Here is an 11732-nt window from a genome sequence, read left to right as displayed (position 1 = left end):
TTTAGTCTAACTGCACCACATGTGTTGAACGCACGCTCCGGTAACGTCTGCACATTGTCGATGGGTAGGGCATAAATGTTCTCATAGCCGAAAACGCATTCCGGTCAGTTGAGCGGAAAGGCCACGCTGCAGGAATCTCTCGATCCGATCCTTCGTCCCCCCCCCCCCCCCCCCCCCCGAACACTACGGTAAGGTATTTTGGCACAGACCTTAGAAAATGGGGTAGCGGTCAGTAATGCATAAACCAAAGACATTGTACTTTTGCAAGGGTCAAGTTACGCAGTAACGTTGGTAATTCGTGATGCAAAACTCGTTGATACACAGTACATGTTAATCTGTTCAGAGACGTATGATGCCCTATGAGTCTGCCACCGACAATTACTGCCAATACATTGACACTGAAGCTATTCTAGTGCCCTACTTCCGTGATTGCTTGAGGACTTGCTTGTAACCGCATGTGAGTATTGCGGTAATTCACTTCACCATCTACCGACCGAAGTGGGAGCACTAGTTAGCATACTGGACTCGCATTCGGGAGGAGGACGGTTCAAACCCGCGTCCGGCCATCCTGGTTTAGGTTTTCCGTGATTTTCCTAAATTGCTTTAGGTAACTTCCGGGATGGTTCCTGTGAAGGGATACTGCTGGCTTCCTTCTCAGTCCTTCCATAATCCGATAGGACCGATGATCTCGCTATTTGATCCCCTTCCCCGAATCAACCAACCTTCTTCGCGATCTCTTGTGAATTCTGCTTCATGTGATAATAAAACGAGCATTATTCGTCAGGAGTAAAACGGATCATATGTCAACAGGTATTAGTTTGGTTCAAATGGCTCTGAGCACTATGGGACTTGACATCTATGGTCATCAGTCCCCTAGAACTTAGAATTACAGAAACCTAACTAACCTAAGGACAACACACAACACCCAGCCATTACGAGGCAGAGAAAATCCCTGACCCCGCCGGGAATCGAACCCGGGAACCCGGGCGTGGGAAGCGAGAACGCTACCGCACGACCACGAGATGCGGGCGGTATTAGTTTCCAGATATATAATTACGGGAACGTTTCTTCCAATTTTCACCAGTGCTACCTCCTGTAGGAATGCGAGACAGTTTTTTTTTTTTTTGACACATTTTGTATACTTCATCCGTCGAAAAACTTGCACGAGTGATTTTGTACAAGTGATATCAACACAGTGACTACGTTAGCAGTTTGAACCAACAACTACAAAGAACAGACGTGCTTTCGACAGGACAGTTGTGGGTTGGTGGTGTCAAGTATTGCATGCGAAGCCGTAGTGTGTCAACGTTCCTGTGTTAGAAATCGGGATCTACATCTACATCTACATCCCCACTCCGCAAGCCACCTGATGGTGTGTGGCGTAGGGTACCCTGAATACCTCTAGCGCTCCTCCTTTTTATGCCAGTCTCGTATTGTTCGTGGAAATAAGGATTGTCGGTATGCTTCTGTGTGGGCTGTAATCTCTCTGATTTTATCATGGTTTCTTCGCGAGATATATGTAGGAGGGGGCAATATACTGCTTGACTCTACGGTGAAGGTATGTTCTCGAAGCTTTAACAAAAGCCCGTACCGAGCTACTGAGCGTCTCTCCTGCAGAGTCTTCCACTGGAGTTCATCTATCATCTCCGTAACGCTATCGCGATTACTAAATGATCCTGTAACGAAGCGCGCTGCTCTCCGTTGGATCTTCTCTATCTCTTCTATCAACCCTGTCCGGTACGGATACCACACTGCTGAGCAGTATTCAACCAGTGGGAGAACAAGTGTACTGTAACCTACTTCCTTTGTTTTCGGATTGCATTTCCTTAGGATTCTTCCAATGAATCTGCTTTACCAACGATCAACTTTATATGATCATTCCATTTTAAATCACTCCTAATGCGTACTCCCAGATAATTTATGGAATTAACTACTTCCAGTTGCTGACCTGCTATTTTGTAGCTAAATGATAAGGGATCTATCTTTCTATGTATTCGCAGGACATTACACTTGTCTACATTGAGATTCAATTGCCATTCCCTGCACCATGCGTCAATTCTCTGCAGATTGTCCTGCATTTCAGTACAATTTTCCATTGTTACAACCTCTCGATACACCACAGCATCATCTGCAAAAAGCCTCAGTGAAGTTCCGATGTCATCCACAAAGTAATTTATGTAAATTGTGAATAGCAACACTCCCCTGCGGCACACCTGAAATCACTCTTACTTCGGAAGACTTCTCTCCATTGAGAATGACATACTGCGTTCTGTTGTCTAGGAACTCTTGAATCCAATCACACAATTGTTCTGATAGTCCATATACCCTTACTTTGTTCATTAAACGACTGTGTGGAACTGTATCGAACGCCTTGCAGAAGTGAAGAAACACGGCATCTACCTGTGAACCCGTGTCTATGGCCCTCCGGAGCAACATCTCTCGATTAAGTATTCAAGAGATTCGGCAACATGTTTTGAAGAACAGAAAATTGTTTGGAAACTTTGATCCGCTTTCGAACGACGGGACTTCGCTAGAAATCTAAACGCTGACAGATTTTTATGGAGAAAGGCATCACTGTTGATGCGACTTTATGTTACCGACACTGATCTACCACAAAACGACATAGAGCAGAAATTCACATGAAGCGTCATCGACACACTTTGCAATCAAGTCAACACCACTGCAAAGGAGGACTTTTCTGATAGTTACACATGATTGAATGAACGTTCTGTGCGTAAGGGGGGGGGGGGGGGCATTATGCAGGTCATCTGAAGCATTAACTTTCCTGTGTTCTTTGTTAATGTAGTCTCGATATTGTTTGAAATGTCGAAACGTAGAGTTGCAAAATTAATTACTGGAATGTAGACGAAGCCCCATTGTTTGAGGTGCATGTAGTAGATTATATAACAAATTCGCATGGTATAGTAACTTAGCAAAGTATTACGAGTTGTCACCTTGTATTGAAAACGTAGCTTGCCGTAGAGCTGGGAGGAGAGATGATGTTGGTTCTGAAGCTCGCATAGTTAACGCTGGCTACTGGGCCAGGCGAGCGGTGTGCTTGACAAATGGTGCATACAATACGTTACACATACTTATTGTGAATCTAAAGAAGTACTAATAAATATTAATCGATCTTTTTCATACTTAGTATACCAAATTCTATGGATGACAACACTATATTGATAAAATTTCAAATCAATATCTTCAATACTATCTGAGATATAAATTTTACCTAAAACACATAATGACTGTGCGGCCATTGCAAAACCGAATTAGGGACTTTAATGTATTCATCTGCAGCATCAATTGATACTACAAGTAAGAGGATAGTTTTATATAATCTAATTATCTGGAATTCTCGTTAGTTTCTTTGTCGCAGACTTCTGATGTGATTAACAGTACATTTGAAAATTGTTATTTCATTGTGTTTTGGTTATGTGAGTATTTTGGAGAGATTGGAAGAGTGAATAGGGGACATAATTAGAGTGGGAATGTGATATTTTATTAAAAATACGTAAATGTACGCTTGAGAACGTTGTTGTGTAATAAGGGGAATTTGTGACGTATATCGGAGTGAGCTTGATTTAGTAAAAGGCAACTAGAAGGGGCATTGCGTATTAAATTCACTAGTCATTAATTTTGTGGAAAGGGATCGTATTTTGTTTTCATTAAATTATATGTAGTTTCGGAATTACGAGATTTCCAGTCTGAATTACGTACGGTAATCCGATTGGCTGATATTAGGAATACCGCCTGTATAGAAATGATAGAGGTAATCTGATTGGCTGCTTCGCATACTAGCCAATCGGAATGCAGCATTTCCCGCGTGTTTGAGTGGGGCTTTGCGCCTCAGATCTATGAGTCGATATAGTCGCTCGGGACCCGTCTTCTGGTTAACATCTACGTTTAATCGCGCTGATCAAATTTGTACCAAACTGTTGAAATCTTCGAGTTCGATTGGTTCTCATGTAGTTAATGAAAAGCGATTACAGTGTTGAGTATTGTGAGAAAGTTTGAAGTCATTGAGTGATTTATTTTATGAGATTTCGCGTATGAACATTTGGGTGTGAACTAATTACAGAGACAGTAAGTAACATCCCATACTTAGTGTCGGAATATTAAATGAGGACTTGATAGCTATTTCGTGTGTTCTAAAGGCAATAAACAAGCTTACAGCAAATTTTAGATACATTTCAAACAAGTCATGCAAGAATGCCGAACGCCCGATAGTTTAACTAACTTTCAGATAGACTTGAGCTATGTGGCTTTTGCGTGTAGATATTTAGTCGAATTTTTGTCAACACTGATTTTCTCGGCAAAACCAGTACCTACCATCGCATAGTGAAGGGGCAGATAACCTGGAGCCTATCCATGGAGGTGGACAGATTGTTTAAAGGATAATGAGAAAGCAACCCTGCCCGCCACAGTACGTAAGTTATCTATTTGGGCGACCGCTCTTTAATCAACCCATAGTTAAAAGAAATGTTGTGGTCAAATCTTATAAAAGGTTATAAAGTACGCTTATAGCTGCTGATCCTCATTTTAGTGTGCAATCAAGGTACGACCGATTCAGTAACACTGAAACGCATTTTGAGATTGAATATGGCTGGATTACATTAAGCCATTAAAGCAGTACGATGTTCCAACGTTCTATACACATATGAACGATTGCTCTGCAAGATTTTATGCGCTTCAAAAAATTTCTGAATTAACGTAGTTTATAGACCAGTGTTGTTAATGATGACTGTTGAGCCTGGGGCGTACTTTAGAGATTGAGACGCCAATTACGCGCCAATGTAGATGCGTTTCTCTGTCGAATATTTCACACCCCGGCAAGAACCGCGTGAGTGAAAAAATGCAATAATTGAGAATATTCGAACACGAGAACGAAACTATATGTCAACATTACTGTTGCGAGGAGTATAATGGAATCTACTGCGAAAAGCACTTACATGAAATCCAAATGAAGCTTATACTGACTCAATACAAGTTGCATAGAATTTCTTCAGTAGATTTTGATCAGGTACTGCACTTATGAGTCCCATCACTCTTCTTGCCAGATGCGATAAGATGAGCTGTCACTTGGTGCACATAGTCAACGCGGAGAGAAATCAGTTTCGTAAATTTCCGTATCACCCTCTATTGCATGACACTGGAGATCCTAATGTACTTTCAATAAAACAGTAGATGAAATCTGTATAAAGGCATGGATATCTGGAGGAAAATTAACATTGTCGGTTGGAACAGTTGTATACAGCGTGTATGACACCCAATATACCAACAAATGCAGTCAAATGGTATCGCATTTGATGTCAGTAGTACAGTATGTAAGACGAGTTCAACGATTCTGATGGTAGTGGGTGGAACTTAGCACCCACGTCAAGAAACGTTTTGCATCACCCTGATTCCCAGAACTCATGAAGATAGCCTTGGACTGTGGATATTGTATCACAGACACAGTCCCTTTGGGTGTTCGGAGATGTCACTAAACCCACCCAAAAATGAAAACCACCATGCATGATCTGCGCCTATTAGACGGAGGTGGTCTGACAGCCGATCAGTTCCACCAGGAAGGAGGTACAGTCCGCAACTCGTGGTCGTGCGGTAGCGTTCTCGCTTCCCACGCCCGGGTTCCCGGGTTCGATTCCAGCGGGGTCAGGGATTTTCTCTGCCTTGTGATGACTGGGTGTTGTGTGATGTACTTAGGTTAGTTAGGTTTAAGTAGTTCTAAGTTCTAGGGGAGTGATGACCGTAGATGTTAAGTCCCATAGTGCTCAGAGCCAAGGAGGTACAGGCCTCGTGCCGTCTGTAGTTCAAACATGCCTAGACGGTCAATACTGCGGTTCGATCGCGTCCGCATTCTTACTTTGTGCCAGGAAGGCTTCTCAACAAGGGAAGTGTCCAGCCATCTCGGAGTAAACCATAGCGATGTTGTTCGGAGATGGAGGAGATACAGAGAGACGGGAACTGTGGATGGCATGCGTCGTTGAGGCCGCCCAAGGGCCACTACTGCAGTGGATGACCGCTACCTACGGATTATGCCTTGGAGGAACCCTGACAGCAACGCCACCATGTTGAATAAAGCCTTTCGTGCAACCACAGGACTTCGTGTTACGACTCAGACTGTGCGCAATTGGCTGCAACTTCACTACTGACGTCCATGGAGATGGGCCTAGCAACAAGCCGAATGGATCGCTAAGAATTGGCATGCTCTCTTCACCGATGAGAGTCGTATATGCCTTCAACCAAACAATCGTCGGAGACGTGTTTGGAGGAAACCGTGTCAGGCTGAACGCCTTAAACACTCTGTCCAGCGAGTGCAGCAAGGTGGAGGATCTCCGCTGTTTTGGGGTGGCATTATGTGTGCCCGACGTACGCCACTGGTGGTCGTGGAAGGCGCCACAACGGCTGTACGATACGTGAATGCCATCCTCCGGCCGATAGTGCAACCATATCGGCAGCGTATTGGCGAGACATTCGTCTTCGTGGTCGACAATTCGCGCCACCATCATGCACATCTTGTGAACGACATCCTTCAAGATAAAGACATCGATCGACTAGAGTGGCCATCATGTTCTCCAGACATGAAGCCTGTGGAACATGCCTGAGATACATTGAAAAGGGCTGATTATGGACGACGTGACCCACCAACAACTCTGAGGGATCTACGCCGAATCTCAGTTGATGAGTGGGACAGTCTGGACCTACAGTTCCTTGATGACCTTGTGGATAGTGTGCCACGACGAATACAGGCCGGTGTGTACAGCGATCTGGACCACCTCCTCTGTAGGCTTCGCTGTATTTTTTTACAACATGCAATGTGTGGTTTTCATGAGCAATGAAAAGAACGGATACGATACATATTTTGATCTCTATTCCGAGTTTCCGTACAGGTTCCGGAGCTCTCGGAACAGCGTGATGCCAAACTTTTTTTGATGTGAGTATAAAGGCAGTCGGCCTTGTGCGACGTTGGTGTGTACACACATGCAATTACTGCAAGTAGTAAATTAACACCATTAATCACACTGAGTATTGTGTACATGAACCACGATCGTGACAATACCACGCGAAAAACAGTTCTCATGTGATGAAAAAGCAAAAACAGGAGTGTGCAATAAATTGGGTTTCTCCAATCGTTAAATGGTCCAGAATGTGACCTTTTAACTACAATGATTGATAGATTAGGTGCAAGGACGGAAAAAATGGGCGAAGCAGAAAATTATCTGAGACATAGAAGCGGCTACATTGGCCCACAGCAAGGGCCAATAACCTCTATCCTTCTCAAAATGTTGCTGATTTGCAGTTGTCAGTAACTGCCAGCCTTGTACGGAAGATTTTGTTACATGACAGACATCTTGCATTCAAGAAACGACTGCGGAAACCTGCTCTAACACCCAATCATAAACAGGCTAGATAGTAATATACGTTATGGACCTGAGAATGGGATAAAGTGATGAGCAGTACTTTAATTAAATAGACCGGATGGATTTTAGTATTATTGGCATAATCTGAAAATTGAGCAGCAGGTAAGGATGAGCAGAAAATATCGTGATGGAACTGTTATGATTTGGACAGCCTTCTGCAGTAACGGTAAATAAAGCATTGCTTGTGTGACGGCTGGAATGAACTTTAATATGTACTCTGAGATGCTAGAGACAGAATGGACTAGAATGTATGAGAACCTAGGTGGACGAAACTCTAACGCTTCAACAAGATAACGCATCTGTGCATGTTTCAGTTTAAACCCTTGGAAAACCTTTGGGGAATACTTGCAAGGCATGCTTATCGCAATAAGAGGCAATCTCAGGTCATACGTAAGGTGAAAAGTACAATACGCGAATAGAGGGCGACAATTTCACTGTAATACCTCCTGCAATCCGTAACAAAATCAATACCAAAGAGATTTTGTGCGGTTATGAGGAAGAACGGAGGTTGGACACAGTACTAACAGTGTAGTAACACAACGGACAGTGAGTTCCTTTACACCAGTTTCCGAAACCTCTTATTCTGTTACTCTTGTTGTGAAAGAAACTGTATAAATCCGTCGTGGTTGTATACGTCTTATATGTATCTACTACTTACATATTAACAACGATGCAATGTGCTACAGACATTGTACAACTAGTTCCCAAAGATATTAAAAAACAAAAAAACCGCCTCGATTGCGAAAAAAGGGCCTAGTGTTAAGTGTGACCAACTCCTGCTGAGAAATAGAAAATTTTTTGAAGGTTTCGCGCCTTTACTTTGTTGTTAATACTTGTAAATCTGATGATCTGGGGATTATCACATTTGCGGGCTGACTGGCGAGCGCGGTTGGTCAAGCTGTTCTTCTTTCTTTTTATCCTCATTTTCCTTTTACGATGAAGGTGATTTTATCCCGTTGAACACCTCACGTTTTATCCCTATATCTTTATTACCACGACTTCTTTAGATTACGTCCCCTCAGACCGCCCCAGGCTAACTATTGGCTTTAGGTATAGTTTTTGAGAGTTCCTCCTGTTGTCATAGGTAGCTTCATACATAAGCTTTTTTTACTAGCATAAGCATCCGTGTGCGGTTACTTTTAGGTTTCATCTCCTATTTAGCTCGTCTCTTGTTATATCCATTTCATTTTTTGATATACGTTGATCAACGATTGGGAATATATGGCCTATTTAGCCCCGAACTATGTATAAAATTTCTCGCATTCGTATGCAAATGCGAATCCAAGAAACTTCCCTTGTCTTGCTTATGTGCATAGATAGCGGGTCAGGCTCGCAAGTGAACGACCGTTTGCAGCTGTAGTTTATGGCGGACCATGGCTCATCGAACATAGGCCAGTGTGAGGTGGAGCGTACGCCATTAAGTTAAGTAGTGGTTTTGACTTTGTAGATATGTACTGTTTGTGTTTTCCTTTTCTTTTTCGTTTATAAATGTTTAGCTGTGGTGTCCTTTTAATAATTGACAAAGGTCTTCCTAGACACTTGTGGGTTTTAATGTAGTTCTGATGAAGGTGTAGTTATCTACGCCGAAATCTGGGTAAGACTTAACACTAGGTGCTGTTTTCGCAATCGAGGCGGGTTTTTAGTTTCTTAATATACAAGGTGTTACAAAAAGGTACGGCCAAACTTTCAGGAAACATTCCTCACAGACAAAGAAAGAAAATATGTTATGTGGACATGAGTCCGGAAACGCTTTCTTTCCATGTTAGAGCTCATTTTATTACTTCTCTTCAAATCTCATTAATCATGGATTAGAAACACACAGCAACAGATCGTACCAGCGTGACTTCAAACACTTTGTTACAGGAAATGTTCAAAATTTTCTCCGTTAGCGACGATACATCCACCCTCCGTCGCATGGAATCCCTGATGCAGCCCTGGAGAATGGCGTATTGTGTCACAGCCGTCCACAATACGAGGACGAAGAGTCTCTACATTTGGTAGCGGGGTTGCGTAGACAAGAGCTTTCAAATGCCCCCATAAATGAAAGTCAAGAGGATTGAGGTCAGGAGAGCGTGGAGGCCATGGAATTGGTCCGCCTCTACCAATCCATCGGTCACCGAATCTGTTGTTGAGAAGCGTACGAACACTTCGACTGAAACGTGCAGGAGCTCCATCGCGCATGAACGACATGTTGTGTGGTACTTGTAAAGGCACATGTTCTAGCTGCACAGGTAGAGTATCCCGTATGAAATCATGATAACATGGTCCATTGAGAGTAGGTGGAAGAACGTGGGGCCCAATCAAGACATCACCAACAATGCCTGCCACAGAAAATCTGTGTTGACGACGTGATTGCACAATTGCGTGCGGCTTCTCGTCAGCCCACACATGTTGACTGTGAAAATTTACAAGATGATCGCGTTTGAATGGAGCCTCATCCGTAAAGAGAACATTTGCACTGAAATGAGGATTGAAACATTGTTGGATGAACCATTCGCAGAAGTGTACCCGTGGAGGCCAATTAGTTACTGATAGTGCGTGCACACGCTGTACATGGTACGGGCACAACTGGTTCTCCTGTAGCACTCTACATACAGTGACGTGGTCAACGTTATCTTCTACAGCAGCAACTTCTCTGACCCTGACATTAGGGTTATCGTCAACTGCACGAAGAATTGCCTCGTCCATTGCAGGTGTCCTCGTCGCGAGTCATAGGCTGGAATGTTCCGTGCTCCCTAAGATGCCGATCAATTGCTTCGAACGTCTTCCTGTCGGGACACCTTCGTTCTGGAAATCTGTCTCCATACAAACGTACCGCGCCACGGCTATTGCCCCGTGCTTATCCGTACATCAAATGGGCATCTGCCAACTCCGCACTTGTAAACATTGCACTGACTGCAAAACCACGTTCGTGATGAACACTAACCTGTTGATTTTACCTACTGATGTGCTTGAAGCTAGTGCTGTAGAGCAATGAGTCGCATGTCAACACAATCACCGAGTCAACATTTACCTTCGTTCAATTGGGCCAACCGGCGTTGAATCGAGGAAGTACAGTACATACTGACGAAACTAAAATGAGCTGTAACATGGAAATTAAAGGTTTGCGGACACATGTCCACATAACATATTTTCTTTATTTGTGTGTGAGGAATGTTTCCTGAAAGTTTGGCCGTACCTTTTTGTAACACCCTATATTAACCAACGATTGCTGACGCGCTGCGATGTTGAAGGTTCTTAACTTCCCAAAGAGCCCCGTCCATATACTGATGCCCCCTATTGTAGTATCGCAGTTGAGTCCCCATTACGTAAGGAAGGACGCCGCTAGAGCGGCGACGTGCCGCAGCGTTCTTTTCGCGGACACTCACTTTGACCGTGGGCCTTCCAAGCGGCGGCGAGTGGCCGGCGAGACCATTAGACGGGTGCGGCGAGCGCCGTGTCTGAGGCCAGCCCGGGACAGAGCGTGCCCGAGCTGCGAGCAACAAGTGCCCGCAATTTGTCGTCGCTCCCACACCACAGCTTAGGGCCGCCCCACAGCCGATCTGTAATTGAGTGAACCCAAGGCGTGGGAGGGGCGTGGCGAGGGGAAGAGAAGAGAAGGGAAGAGGAGGCGACTTGGCTTCGCGAACCGGGCTCTCTCTTTCTGCAGATTTCTCTGGAGACACTGCCGGCTCAAGCCGGGGGCGGAACGCAATGTGCACTACCGGTGAGATCTCAGATAAACTCGGTGATTGTTAAGCTTTTCTTTCCACATTTGAAGCAAAGAGAGAGACCTTCTGTAAGTAAGAGTATACAATATACGAGGGTCGTTTACAAAGTAAGTTCCGCTTCTATTTCTTCTGCAGCAGACATTCAGAAGAAGAAAAATTTGTTAACATCGAGTATAGATTTAAATGTCAGGAAGTCGTTTCTCAAAGTATTTGTATGGAGTGTACCCATGTATGGAAGTGAAACGTGGACAGTAAATAGTTTAGAGAAAAAGAGAATAGAAGCTTTCGAAATGTGGTGCTACAGAAGAATGCTGAAGATTAGATAGGTAGATCACATAACTAATGTGGAGGTGTTGAATAGAATTGGGGAGAAAAGGAGCTTGTGGCACAACTTGACTAGAAGAAGGGATCGGTTGGTAGGACATGTTCTGAGACATCGAGGGGTCACCAATTCAGTATTGGACGGCAGCGTGGAGGGTAAAAATTGAATAGAAGAGGGAGACCAAGAGGTGAATACACTAAGCAGATTCAGAAGGATGTAGGTTGCTGTAGGTACTGGGAGATGATGAAGCTTGCACAGGATAGAGTAGCATGGAGA

This window comes from Schistocerca gregaria, chromosome 4 (genome assembly GCF_023897955.1).
Source record: "Schistocerca gregaria isolate iqSchGreg1 chromosome 4, iqSchGreg1.2, whole genome shotgun sequence".
Classification (NCBI taxonomy): domain Eukaryota; kingdom Metazoa; phylum Arthropoda; class Insecta; order Orthoptera; family Acrididae; genus Schistocerca; species Schistocerca gregaria.
The sequence above is the reverse complement of the archived record's forward strand: the minus strand, read 5'-3'. Positions refer to the sequence as shown.